General features: G+C 35.1%; 1 protein-coding gene across 3 annotated transcripts in view; it reads right to left on the bottom strand.

The window, feature by feature from the left end:
• RAB27B (RAB27B, member RAS oncogene family) overlaps positions 1-14756 on the bottom strand; it is a 125690-nt gene that overhangs the window by 34857 nt on the left and 76077 nt on the right. The window contains exon 1 of one of the 3 annotated variants that reach the window (XM_033087569.1): positions 6349-6467. The exons of the other annotated variants lie outside the window; for them this stretch is intronic. The gene's annotated coding sequence lies outside the window, so the exon portion shown is untranslated. Of the gene's footprint in view, positions 1-6348; positions 6468-14756 lie in introns of those variants that run through there. 3 annotated transcript variants of the gene reach the window in all.

The raw sequence follows: 14756 nt of genomic DNA, 5'->3' as shown, positions 1-14756 counted from the left end.
TAAATTACAAAGAATTTAACTAGTTAAGTTTCTAACTGGAGTCTACCTTTAGTGAATTTATTTTAAAAGTATGAGTAAATATTTGCCAGGGAGAAGCAGAATGTCACTTAACTTATCAAACCAGTATATTTTCATAGCTTATCAGAGACAGGAATAAGTTAGATGGCTAGTTTTTCACTGTGAATGGTTTTTCAAAGAATTCTCTAAAATCTATTTTGGTCTACACAGTCTAAACATTCCCAAAGAAGTGTTCTGCCTTTTGTATACTGCAGGGTGTGGGGAGTTGGAGGAAAGGGCATTACCTGTTGGACATGACAATTGAAAGCTAATATTTCAAGAGTCTTTAAACTTAATAATTTTAAAAACAGTTGAACAAAAGCTATCATCCCATTGAGGAGAGAGCCTCAGCCTCCCTGAATAGTTGTCAGGATGTATGTCAGATGCTGGGCTGGGAGTGGTGGTAAGGCAGGATATCATCCTCTCTAGCCCCAGTGCAACCAGAGTAGGGCATGCTGAGGTTAAGGCAAGGCCTGACTTCCCCATGTTCAAACTTTGTACTTTCTCCCAATCAATATCAACCCTTTTGAACAGCCAGTACTACAATTCCAAATTCATGCTTTTAAAAATCAACTCAGGAGTGAACATTTAAAACAATGCCCCTGAGATGCTGTTGGCCAGGCAACGGCCCCATTTGTTCAGTGTCGCCATTTTTGTATAGAGGTGTTTGTGTCATCATCTGAATTTTCTGTTTATTTTCTTCTTTATTCCTTATAAAAGGGAGCATTTTCTTTGAAAGAACAAAATGTAAAAATATGTATATAATGCTATGTCTACATCATCAAAGTTTATGTCTAAAAAGCGATGAGTGATTGAGGATTTTATGTCACTTTTAGATACTGTGTTTCCCCGAAAATAAGACCTAGCCAGACAATCAGCCCTAACGCATCTTTTGGAGCAAAAATTAATATAAGACCCGGTCTTATTTTACTATAATATAAGACCCAGTCTTATGTAATATGTAGAATATAATATAATATAATATAATATAATATAATATAATATAATATAATATAATATAATATAATACTGGGTCGTATATTAATTTTTGCTCCAAAAAGCACATTAGAGCTGATTGTCTGGCTAGGTCTTATTCAGGGAAACACAGTACCCCTTCAACTCCCACTACTTATCACCCCACACTATGCCATGAAATATATATATATATTTTTTATATTTATACATATTTTATTCAATAGATGTTTTCCAGAATGCACTACATTCTGATAAGGTACTGCTAGTAATCTGCATGAAACTCATATTATTTCAGATAAATCAAATTGCATGTCCATTTAATTGTATTTGTTATATATAAAACTGAATCAAATTTTTTGTTTATTCTTCTTAATTTTAAAAATAGGGAAATTGAATTGTTTATCTTTTACAAACTATGATGGTTAAAATTTTTTTCCCTCAGTTTGTTGACGTCTTCAGTTTTTTTCCCTGTAGGTCAGCAGCCTATTCTTACTTAAATGTCTCCTTACCTAGAGTCCATGGAAATATGGTTCATTTATTTATAAATAAGTTCCATTTAATTTTTCCCATTTAATCTTTTCACAATGTGAAGGCCCAAGACTCAATCTAAAAATCTCTATACAAAAATTGCTAGTTTACAAAAGAGCCACAGACACTGATTTTTATAAATTATGACAAGAGCTATGTTAATATTCAAACCAGTACAAAATCAGGAATTTTCAGCTCAAGAATTTGGGTATCAACGATCAATCCATAAAATATATATGGGAAGGTTTAAATGAGTTTATAAGCTTTGGCTGAATCTTTTGTTTTTTTCTTCATATTTCTTTATTCATTACAGTATTTGAACTTATACTTTGTACCTTACTCCAAATCTTACCAGAAAATTCTCAGCACCAGTGGTAGAATGAATTCATAAATAAAAATGAACATGGATATGTAAGAGTCAAGACTTAGAAGGACAGCTTCAGGTATATTTAAACTCATAATCAACATGACATTTCTAATTAACATCCTGTGCTTAACTGGAGTGGTCAGGAATGGGTTGGAAACCCCAGCTTGCCTCATTCTGGGCTGCCGCATGTGGATTGTCCAATCCATAGGTAAAGGCAGATGTCCTTTTCTACAGTTACTTTAGAGGCACCCAAACAGCACTCTGCTCAAACATATTACCCCCTCCAATCTATCAGAGGATTGGGTTGTTCCACCCTTACAATAATTTCAGCTGGAGCTCTTTAAGAATGTCCATGTCAGTACATGTTGTGATAGCAGCGCACTGTATGTCAGTTTCCCAGCATTACACAAACTTTAGATCCCTGTAGAAATCCTTCATAGAACAACAGAGAAAAAGTGTTAGTGCCTCAGGCTTCTTATTGTCAATATAAAGGTAATCCTATCAGGTCCATTTCTACATCATTTATAAAACTACAATTAGAAACGTTACCCATTATGCGCTTTGTGCCATAGTTACACTTACAATAGAAAAATGGGGGAAAAAAGTCTCTCTCCCAATAAATTGATATGCTGTCTTTAATCTGATAGGAAAAGCTATCGTACCTATGGTATTATTATTATTATTATTATCATTAATATTTTTATTTTTTGCCTCTGTTGCCTGGAAGCTCAAAATTCAGTTTTTTGCTTAAACATAATAGGCATCAAAGATTCTCTGGTTAAACTACTTTACCTCTTGGTCCTTCTGGACTTTATGACTCTGTTTTTCCTTGTTTTTCATTCTTTATTTAGCTACTTGAATCCATTTTTATCTCTAACTAAACTACTGCAAACACTTTCTTGGGAGGAAGTAGACACAGTTGATTCTTGTTGTACATGGCAGTTTTGTTTTATAAAGATACTGCAAACATTGAATCAGGGAATATTGTGCTCCCAGTGGAAATACGGGGTGTAGTTTCTGCGAGCCTCTGGTCATAATATTTTTAGCAACTGATCAATAGAAACTGTATGTGTCTTTCTGTTTAAAAACATATATGTAATATATGTTGTTGATTCCTGAGCATTGAATTCATGGCCAAGAGCACTGTAAGCCACATATTTTCTCAAGGCACATTGCCGCCGTTTTGCACTTAGGAACACTAGACAGCACTTCAGCACTATATTTGGGGACCATTTTAAACAGAAAAACTTCCACAAAAATGCAAAAAATGTGGCACTAAGTAAACCGTGAAAAGGACACTTGTATGCAGTGTGAGAGCTGAAACGAGAAAGTAGGTTGTCAACTTGTTTGACTTCCAATGTGCACATCAGGAAACTCAAATTTTTCCCTGTTTCCATGCCTATCTGTGGATGACCACAATACATCAGGGGTATTGATGTGGGGGTTACAAATGAATTTTAACCAGCAGGCAAATTCACAAGTACACAATCAGCAAATCATCAGTACTGATGATATGGTTTCCCAAAATGAACATTATTATATTTGGGCCAATTAGCACATTAGCAACAATTAAAATATCAGATTATTAAGCAGAAGGGAGGGCCCCGAGGGAATGGAACCTGGGACTGGTACACTTTGATAACCTTGTGGAAATGTGAGAAAGGTCGGAGCAAAGGCAAGAGGAGCAGATCCCAGGGGAGTCCCATAAAGGACTCAGGTCCCTGGGGAAAGGAAAAGAGAAAACGGGTGAGCCTGAAAAGGAGACAGTATTAACTTATTTTACAATTTTACTTTTTTCCTATTGCAGTGACCCTTTTATTATATCCATTGTTGCTTAACAAGGGAAATTCAGAGGGACTTTTTTATTCCTTCAATAGAGTCCTACCCTAAACTTAGAAAAATGCATCAGACTATATAACCAAATATTATGATGCTAATATGTCTGAAGGAAAAGTAGCCTAATACATAATGAGTTAAGTTTGGCCAAATTGTTAGTAAAAGTTATAACACCAGGTTCTGAGGGGAAACTCTTTCTTGAAGAGTTGAAGATGAAAAACATTATTAAACCTGGAATAGCCATTCCCCCCTCTCCTACACCCACATATTCACTGTAGCATCAACACAACAACATACACTAGGCAAAGACTGGTAGAAAGCAGGTTGGGAAAGACACGTGAGTTTTGTAGCGCTAGTAGTGAAGCAAATCAGTCCATTCAACTAGGATGCTGCACATAGTAGGTCCTCCAGTGATCGACTACTACGTAAGAAGTAGCCCTAAATTAAAATTAGCTCACTAAGTGAACTCAGTCTAGTTTTCTGTCTGTACTTAGCTTACCACCAACATTAATTCACTCTCTTGGATCTTTCATACAGTGAAAATTATTGGAATTATCAACACGACAGAGCTCTGTAGATATTTTAACGCAAGGCTCTTTGTCATGGTTGTTGGCTAATTCAACGTCTTTTCCCACAAAGTTATTTCCTGCAGAGGATATTGATATGTAGATAAACCATAATTGTAACTGAACTTCATACATGAACCTGGTTTGGTTCTTGGTCACACCCTTGTTATTTCACACTCCACCCTGGTTCCTATGGTCCTCCTCCCTCTTCACTGAAGCCATCTCAAGGTTATGGAGTGACTTTTCTTCTAGTCCTGTGGCATTTACATTTCTTGTCCTTCATTTGGACATGATCCTAAACCTACGTGGATGAGCAATTGGCATACAGATTCCCACAGATGAGGAATGGTTGCCCTAATATTCATGGTTTTAAAAATTATTTTAATCTTGATTACCTGAAAATGAAGAAAAATATATAGCTCCAGTTTGGTCAAAGTGTATAGAATTTGAAGAAATATTTAAAAGAAGACTTCATCATTCACATTTTATATTTCAGAAGAATAGAAATAATCCTCTTATACCGTATGATATTTTAAAGTGTTAGAATCAAGTAGGTTGAGTTGAAGGTTAGAATGTGTCTGATTTCTTTTTCCTTTTGTTATTAAAGTTTATCGGGGTGACAATGGTGAGTAAAGTTACATAGGTTTCAGGTGTACAATTCTGTAATACATCGTCTACAGATCATATTGTAAGTCAGTTAGCTCTGCTTTATTTTATAATAGTTTGACATTGATCACCTGGCCCAGCTGACATGTAGTAGGTACAAGCCAGTATGGCTTAAATGTTCCTGATATTCTGATTGGTCAGCAGGTCCCATGCTGGTTTTTTGCTATCACCCCTGGCTCCTGGGGAATCAGGAGAGCACACAGGAGAGATGGTTGCAAAAACACCTCCGGCCTATTTTTCAAACCACTTTCAGGAGCAAGTTCTCCTAAAAGAGAGTCAGAAGTGTCTTTCTGATATAGGATAGTTTACAACTGCTAACACAAAGGAGGGAATTTTATTGAAAATCTAAGGGTACAGGTATGCTATTAATGCAAAGCTTTAAAAAATGTCAACTGTACATGGTGCTAATTTATTTTAGTGCCTTCCTGAACCTCAGTCATCAGCAAAAGTTTTACCACAAACTGCAATCGGTTATGTTACTTGTTGACACAATACCCAGTGACAATGGTACAAGTAAATTTGAAGGTCAGTGATTGACTTTAGAGAGGTTGAGAGTTTCTCCTCATTCAAAATTATTACAAATGCACAAATTCAAGACACAACAAATATTGTTGTATGAAACTAGCAACTCAAAGGTGAAATTGTTAGTTGCAGTAGCCTTCCAAACTAAGAATGTTTTTAATAGGCATTTTTGCTCTTAAAGGTAAAGAAAGATAAAACCTAATGGCAACGGCATCTTGAAATGTATTGCAGTCAATATTCTGAATTCTGTTTTGACCCACAGGACAAACGAATTCTACCTATCCTATTGCTATATTCCCAACGGTTACTTTCTTTGTCTTCCTTGGTATTATCATCTAAGCTTTGATGGACTTGAAAATGTCCTGATAAACTGTGTTATGCTTAAAAAATTAGTTGCAAATATCTATCCAAATTTTCTTTTACACGTAAAGTTTTACAGAGATCTTCTTCTGAAAAATAGTTCAAAAAAACCTTGGGTCCTTGAAAAGAGACCAGAAATGATTTCAGGTCATTTGATTAAGTGTTCTAGTATTCATAGTTCTACAAAGAAAAGCCCATAAAAATCTTTCCAAAAATTTCAGTAGTCACCTGACCTATGTTTTCCTTATGGTAAAACAAATAAGAAAATATTTACATATCCCTTCTTACAAACAAGTGGGTCAACCAGTTCCATGTCAGTTTTCTAACTTTCTCTGACTTGAAATAAAGTATTGTGTGGAAATAAGCCAAGTGCAGACAGAAAACCAGGACTCAATTTTCCCATAATGAACTAGTTTCACTTTAGGGCTCTATCTTACATAGCAGTCTTCTGCCTTGAGACATCTGACGTACCTTGTTCTTGACAACACCTCCAAATTTGTGTAAATGGCAAACGCTGGACTCCATTTTGCTTACTATAATCAATTACACGTTTTTGTCTGTAAGGAAAGTCAAACTGTTATCTCTTTGTAATTCCTGTGAAGTGCCTAAATCCTCAATTTGGAACCATTTTATCCTAAGTATTAATAATAAGTGTGGTTTTCCAGGCTGGTAGGCTGAAGTATACTGGTGTCTGTTTCTTTTTTCTTTTCTTTTCTTTTCTTTTCTTTTCTTTTCTTTTCTTTTCTTTTCTTTTCTTTTTCCTTTCCTTTCCTTTCCTTCCTTTCCTTTTCCTTTCCTTTCCTTTCCATTCCTTTTCTTTCCTTTCCTTCCCTTCCCTTCCCTCCCTTCCCTTCCCTTCCCTTTCTTTCCTTTTCTTAAATTTTATTGGGGAATATTGGGGAATAGTGTGTTTCTCCAGGGGCCATCAGCTCCAAGTCATTGTCCTTCAATCTAGTTGTGGAGGGCGCAGCTCACTGGCCCATGTGGGAATGGAACCTGCAACCCTGTTGTTCAGAGCTCGTGCTCTAACCAACGGAGCCATCTGGCCTCCCCTACTGGTGTCTGTTTCTGATGGTAACAACTCAGAGGGCAGTAATGCTGTTAAGAATTTACTGAGATGCAAATACCCAAGTCATCTTTTTATATCATGTATCTATGAGGTTGGCCATTTAGTTTGTAACTGTGGACCTGGACCTGTGTAGAGAAATGAGTTGTTTATAAGTCTACCTCTTATACTAGCAATTGGCTGAGGTTAGCTAAGAAAAATGCCAGCACTCCTGATAGAAAAATGTTCAGTCAGTTTGATGAGTTACTATTACTTTAGTCTATGGACTAACCACAGTGTCTGCCAGTTTACCAAGTCTATTTATATATACTTATAATGTTCATCCATGAGACAGGAAACTTAGAACTTAAACTATCAAAGATACACAATCCAGTGTAGTGGATAATATTGGTGATTAAGCCTCAAACTCCAAGAAAGGACCAATTCCCTTTCTGAGGATGGACTTAAGAGACTCTATAAAAAGGATATGTTTTCTACAAAGGAATATGACCATATTTTCAGAAGCATGGATTTGAATCCTTATCTAGCCTAGAATCTGCCCTGGTAATGGAAGATTTTAAGTGGTGGCTGCTCCAGAAATTCCAGACCATAGTGCCATCATCCATATGGGCAACATCAGCTCTAACTGATAAAGTTCTTTTTGCCCCAAATTATTCCCCTACAAATCTATTCTTAAGCCTGGAACTTCTCACATTCGGCATGCATTTGGATCTTTGCTACATATTATAAAGCAAAATGCTTACTGAGAAGAGTAATTTGTTAGTTGTTTTCAGTATAGCTACTTCAGCAGAAATTAATTCATCAGAAAGACTGGTCGACAAGTCTTTGATTTTCCAGCTTGGTAGTAAAAAATTGGTACCAAACAAGGTAGAAAAATATCAAAAGAGAAAAGTGGGCTCTGAGATAAAGTTCTGAGAGAAATCAATTTTACCCTCAACTTGTACTAAAAAGAAAGTACTTTGCTCGACTGTGAATAAATGTCAAAGAAAAAAAAAAGACTCAAGGAGACAATCTTACTTTCATGATAAAATAGACATACAATAAAATTATTTGCCCAGGCAGGAGTTTTGGGGCCCCAGGGAATGTTTGGCCTTATAAAAAGCTTCATTATTTCCAATTACATCGGAGACTCTGAGGATATATCATTTTCTCTAAAAAGTCTACAAAAAAGCATCTTTTGTTTCTTCCCTAATAAAGCTTCATAGCACAAGCAACTATTCTTAAGAATGATATGGATTTACTTATAGACACCATTGCCCTAGTATAAATGTAGTCCTGGAAATTCACCACTGCAATGGATATCATAAAAATATTCACTCTCCTCTTTAACTCTAGTATCAATTTATTTTAGATTCAGTTAAACAGAGTAATTTTAAAGTAATGGGAATTAAGTGAAATTTTCTACTTAAAAAACAAAAGATATTATTCAAGGTCTAGTTTACTTCTTAGACTTGTCTTAATTAGTGCTGGATTACATATATGCTGTCAGTATCTGGGGGTGCTAGATAATACATCAGGCCAAGAGGAAGACCCTAAGTAGACAAAAACTTTTACTTTTTGCCTTTATATATCCTATCCTTGAGACTCTATGGTTTGGCAAAGACTTCACTATCTGCCTGGATCATTTAGTTCAATTTTGCCTTTATATCATTCCTCTATGAGCTTAGTTTCTTGTAACACAATTGCCAAAATCATTATTATGGCAACTGTGTTAGTTTCCTGCAATTGTGTTACAAGAAACTAAACTCATAAAGATTATGTCTAGAATGGGAGAAGTGTTTGTTTACTTTAACCTTCTTTCGTCTTTTTCACACCTTGGCATATATACTCTATGAATGTCCTGAAATCTCTACAAGTTATATGTAAAAAATCATTCCAAACCGGAAGCCTTTGTAAGAAAAGTAGAATTTGCCAAACTGAGCCCATTAAAAGGAAAATTATCAAACTTTCGATCTTCTTATGCAATGGCCTAGACCCAAAAATTGGTGCATTCAATGAATACATTCTTTTGGTGATAATATTTCAAAGCTGGAAATGATGGTGCTTGTTGTCAGTCTTTAATCAAGAACTTATTGTCAATGCAGATTTTCACTCCTAACAACCATATCAAAGAGTCATAATTTACTTTGATCATAAGTTATAGGAGGACTTTGTGTGTGTTAATGATATTTGTGCTTTTTTCTTCATATTATTATTATAATACTCCTACACAAGTCCAAATACTCTGCAAAACAAGAGATGTGTGCCCATTATATTAACTTGCTTATAGACAAACCTCCAACAAGAAAAAAACATATTTTCCAAGAGAATATGAAATACTGATGTAGAGGGATAATTTAGAAGATTCACAGTTAGATAATAGCTTAGTGAGTAACACAAGTAATCAAATGCATTAGGAAAAATGTTCAAAAGAACTAGAGTCAACATGGTTCTAATTAGAAATCCTGACTGGGAAATTTCTAGATGTGGATTATGTGTCTTACTCACAGGTGAGTCATTAAATGTTTTTTTAGGATTTTGCTTCTCCATCTATAATAATCAGAACACAAATAACTGGGCTATTGGCATATTATAAGAAGCTTTTATGAAAAACACATTTGTTCAGAACTAGATGTCTGAAATGATACATCCATAACAAAGAATGCTTTAACCACCTGGAATCCAGAAGGAACACAGAGAGAACACTTCAACTGGACAAGCGGGCATGCAGAATGTTCTTATACTGATTACTTAATAATCAGAAATATTAGCAACAGAGAATGAGAGACAATCAAATGGTTGTATAAAGAATGTTTGTAAATGTAATAAGATATTCCCCAAACTTTTTAAAACAGTGCACTGGAAGGCGAATTATCCTGGGAATGGAGATGAAGTGGGAAGAGGAGTGAGGAGAGAGAGAATAACTTTCCCTAAACTTAGTCAATCACTTGGCATATACTTTCAGGTCCATCACTTGACAATATTTTACATTTTATTAGAAATACGATGTTTCCCCCAAAATAAGACCTAGCCAGACAATCAACTGTAATGCGTCTTTTGGAGCAAAAATTAATATAAGACCCAGTCTTATTTCACTATAAGACTATAAGACTTATTTCACTATAAGACTGGGTATATAATATAATATAATATAATATAATACCAGGTCTTATATTAATTTTTGCTCCAAAAGATGCATTAGAGCTGATTGTCCTGCTAGGTCTTATTTTCGGGAAACATGGTAGCAGAAGTAATCATTACTAGAGAATTAGTCTTCAATTCCTTTAGAACATTGAGGTACATTTTGTATGCATTGGTAATTTGATCTTAAAAGTGTCATAAGTTCAGTCATAGCAGAACTAGAACAAAGCTACTGAGTAAAATGAAGAGAATGGGAGTTAGTTTGTTCTTAAATTAATATGGGCTGGGTATCAGTTATTAAGGCATGATATTAATGAGCCCAAATCAATAGATTTGATCATTTTAGGAATCTGTTAGGTTTTCCATTCTATGGTACTAGAACACACTCCTACTGAGGTATGACTTGTCATTTTCACAGGGCAGCTGGGAGAGAATATGAACAATATTTCAGGGAAAGAAAAGTGATCACCCCACAATAAAGGATAAATGATGTCATAGTCATAAACTAAGAACTATCGGCTTATTTAATATATCCTCCCAATTTAACAATAATAATAATGATAAACATATATAATTAGATACATCCTTACATTTCCCCTAAGTCACTATTACCAGTCTGATTTCTCCTAGGATGTTTAGATTCTGGAAGCCATTTTCCTGAACAAATCCAAATGAATGACCACAAATACCCCAAACACAGTATATCTTCCTCCCTCAATGTGCTTCATGTTTTCTATACCTCTTTTCAATTTGGGGGACCACTACTCATCCATCTATTGCCTCCTTTAACCAGCAATGAGATGTTATAAAAATTTTTCCTTTATCCCAATGCCACTCGTTAACAAGTTCTCTAATCTGACTTTTCTTCTCTAATCTTACAATCACTGACCTAATTTCAGACATTTTTCATTTCCCACTCCTAAATGATCTCTCTAGTTTTAGCCCCCTTAAATTTCTCTTTCTCTTTATTACCACAATCCAGTATTCAAACCACTAATTTTACCAGTTTACACTGAAATTATCTGCTCATGTTACTCTCTACTTTACCAGATTATAAATTCTTCAAAAGCAGGAACTATGTCTTATTCATCTTTACAACCAAAGTGCCAAATATGATGCTGATACGTAAAAGGCACTTAATGAATTTTTTAATAAAAATTAAGATATATAAAAATTATACCAGCGACTCAATTGCTACTATCAATTTTAATATGGTGAACAGATCTTTTATTATAATAAATAACGTTGTCAATTTTAACATAACTAGCTCAACATATTCTAAAGTTCATGCTATCCAGGTAGAATTTGTACTCTTCAAAGGATGTCAGTAATTTGGGGGATTCTTATTTTCGTCTTTTGGATCAAGTGACCACGCACAATAATATGATTATCGTAGAAAGGACTAATTATGAAGCAGTTTTGAGCTATTTCTTTAACCCTCCTATTCAAATTTCCACATTTTTAAAAACATGTTTCCTGAAAAATAAAAATGTTACTGTTGGTTATAAAATATGATGATGCCAACAAAACTTTTTCTTTAAACATATAGTTAACATTTATGAATTTGAATTGTTCCTTTTCTTTTTCGAATTAGTTCTCTGTTCTCAAGATGCGTATCCCTGTAGGTGTATAAATATTTACTATATTGATTTCAAGAATCAACATTACTACTCTAGACTAAAGACCTCATGTTTCAAGGCTCTATTTCATTAAAATCACCTAAATCCAACACCTTCCGTGAACTAAAGGATAGGAAACTAGTTTCTGGTTCCCTGGGCCTCATGCATGAGTTTACTTTACAAGTCAAATGGGAGTGAAAACCCGTAGGAAGTTAGAACCATGAAAACCACACTTGACTGGAAAATCTAATGGGAACCAGGAGGAAGAATATTATAATTCAAGGCAAATTCATCTTCACAGCAACTCAGTTATTATCATATTGTTGTTTTACAGAGAAAACCACAACATAGAACTCAGAGACATCCTCACAGCTTGCACTGGAAACATATGCACACCAGGCTTTCTTCAAGTCTGCAGAGGAGACCAAACCCTCACAGGCAGGTGTAACTTTCACTGTTAGAGTTAAAAACACACTGAACAAGGGTCCTGACACTCCATTTTTCAACTGGCCCTCACCTTTAACCAGGGAACCTCTTTTTAATCTCAAGCAGAATGAATTCTCATCAAGTATGTAAATTCCTGGGGTGGGAGGAGTACACCGCAATTAAGGAGGTACCCAGGAGCAGTGCAGCACTGAGTTATGCATTCTACTTTGGTTTGCTTGGTTTTTCTAGTAGATAAGTGAAAAATTAAAATCTAACAAGGGCGATTGGGGAAATTGTATAGGTTGATATCAAAATAACTAGCACCTGATAATGGCCTAGTGAGGTCTGGAGAGAGAAGCAAACCAGACCTCATTTCATTAAATTGCTCATTTCATTTTATTACTACTACGCCATCTTCATTGACTAGCATCTCGTTTCCAACCAAAGCTTAAGGAACAGGTCTTTCTCATATCATGTTCTATTTATTTATGCCTGTTTCATTATGTCTTAACTCTCAGTTGTGAAAACCAGAACGTGTTCATTAAAGTGATTTTTTTTTTCTAAGATATGTTTTGCAGTGTTGTTTTCTGTATTGTTTCTAGTAGAAGCTTTTACCTCCAAACCTGAGAGCCTGCATTTGACAACAGTTATTCCCAACCTTAGGAAGATTGAAATCAGAGATTGAATGAGGGAGGGATACTAGGAACAGAGCCTGGGAATAATAGGTTCCACATAGTTAGTTGTGATATCTATCTTGAGTTCACTGAAAGAATTAAGAAATGAGCAAATGGGTTGCATTGTTCCTGCATGTCCCAGCAGTTGGGAGAAAACTTCAGAAAATCAAAGGCACAAAGTCAGTCCAGGGAGGCACCCGAATCAATATGCAGAAGCTCTCGATCTTGGAAAAGGTTTCCACGTGTTTTTTTTTTTTAAGCACTAAGAGATGCCTACTTTATCTTTTCCTCTTTGAAAAATGTTAATTGTGTTCTATATTTGAAATATTTTGACATGTCCAGAAACATTTATCAACATTACATTTGAGAAGAGCATATTCTGAACAAAAGACCATGAGAACTGAGTAATTCTTTTAATGAACTTCTGAGGCTCTGAGGTCCTTGCCTAAGTTCGATTGGACAAATAGAATACAAAGCAATTCTGCTTTTTCTAGTTATTTTTGTTCTGGTGTATCCCTCAGGTCAGATTTAATACACAGTTTCATTTTTTTCTGAGCAATTTAAAGTAAGAAGAAACAAGAAAACATATTGGGTTGATCCCAATATCACTATAATTAAAAATAAATTTTTGTGCTACAGAAAGAAGACTAAAATAAAACCTGTACTTTTTCCCTAAGCCTTTTAAAATAAAACTTTTCCCTTTTATAGTGTCTATACATTTCTTTCGTTCTTCTTTTCTCTCTGTGTGTACATATATGTACAACTCTCTCTCTTTCTCTCCATATATATATATATATATATATATATATATATATATATATATATAGCAAGAATTGTAAATTACCCAGGTATAAAGCTAGACAATAAGGACATTAAAAGAATCAATCTATTCCTTCATTTTTCACACAGGAAAACATCAAGCATTACAGAGAATGAATGCCATACCCATAGCTATATTACTCAGCACTAGCAGGATTTTATTAGGGATGGATTTCTTAATGGTTTGATGTAAAGCTCACTAATTTATGACATCTAATCTGCCTTCTCTGAAATTATTCCCAAAATTATGTGGGCAAGTCTTGATATCCTTGAATATAGTTTTTCTTACTAAAAAAAAATTTTTCTTCCTGTATTTCTGGAGGTTAAACATTTGATTTATAGGGCAGCTACAACTTAATTTACTTCGATCTATGCTATTTTTTATAACTGTATTAACTACACTTTCACTACACATTATCTCTTAATTTGTGGTCTAAAATATCTGTCAAACATCAAACAAATTGCGTTCTTGTATTTGTAAGATCACAGTTTTGGAAGAGAGCTTGAAGGGGATTCAGTCCAACTTCTACTACAAGCTGTCTCTACAGCCAATAAGTCTTGGGGTGCTGCATTTCTTGGTCTTTGGTCTTAGCTTGTCCCTGCAATGACTTCCCAAGTGGTCTCTCCAGTGTCACCTTGTGCTCCTCTCTACCGCCTGCCTTCCACTCTCTAAACTCTCCTGTCAGATCACTGAATGCATCAAGCTCTTTCCTAGGTCAGGAACTCAGCAGATGCTTTTGCTCTGTCTGGATTGTTCTCTCTCAAGTGTTTGCCTGATTGGCACCCAGACGTCTGTCAGGTCTCAACTGAAACAATGCTTCCTTAGACGGATCCTCTCTACTGCTCCTGATGTTATTCTTTCCCACTTAAAGAAGTTACTTCCAGTCATAATAACTTCTCATCTTTCTTTTCTTTTAATTTTCTTTTAGTCTTGTCTTATCCTTCCTGGTTTTGAACACTATTTCTTTTCATTGGAAAGAAGAGGGAAGCAATAGACCCTGAGTAATTCCACTTTCTGTCATATCCACTAACTTCCTTAATTCACTGTTTTGCTCTAAACAACATTAGAAGAATCTTTGGCTCACCTTAGCATTTTTTCCAAACTTCAGCCCACTCTTGGTTTTATTCTTCCTCATACTATGCTTACAGCTCATT

Source organism: Rhinolophus ferrumequinum, chromosome 19 (assembly GCF_004115265.2).
Source record: "Rhinolophus ferrumequinum isolate MPI-CBG mRhiFer1 chromosome 19, mRhiFer1_v1.p, whole genome shotgun sequence".
Taxonomy (NCBI): domain Eukaryota; kingdom Metazoa; phylum Chordata; class Mammalia; order Chiroptera; family Rhinolophidae; genus Rhinolophus; species Rhinolophus ferrumequinum.
This window is presented reverse-complemented; position numbering and strand designations above follow the sequence as displayed.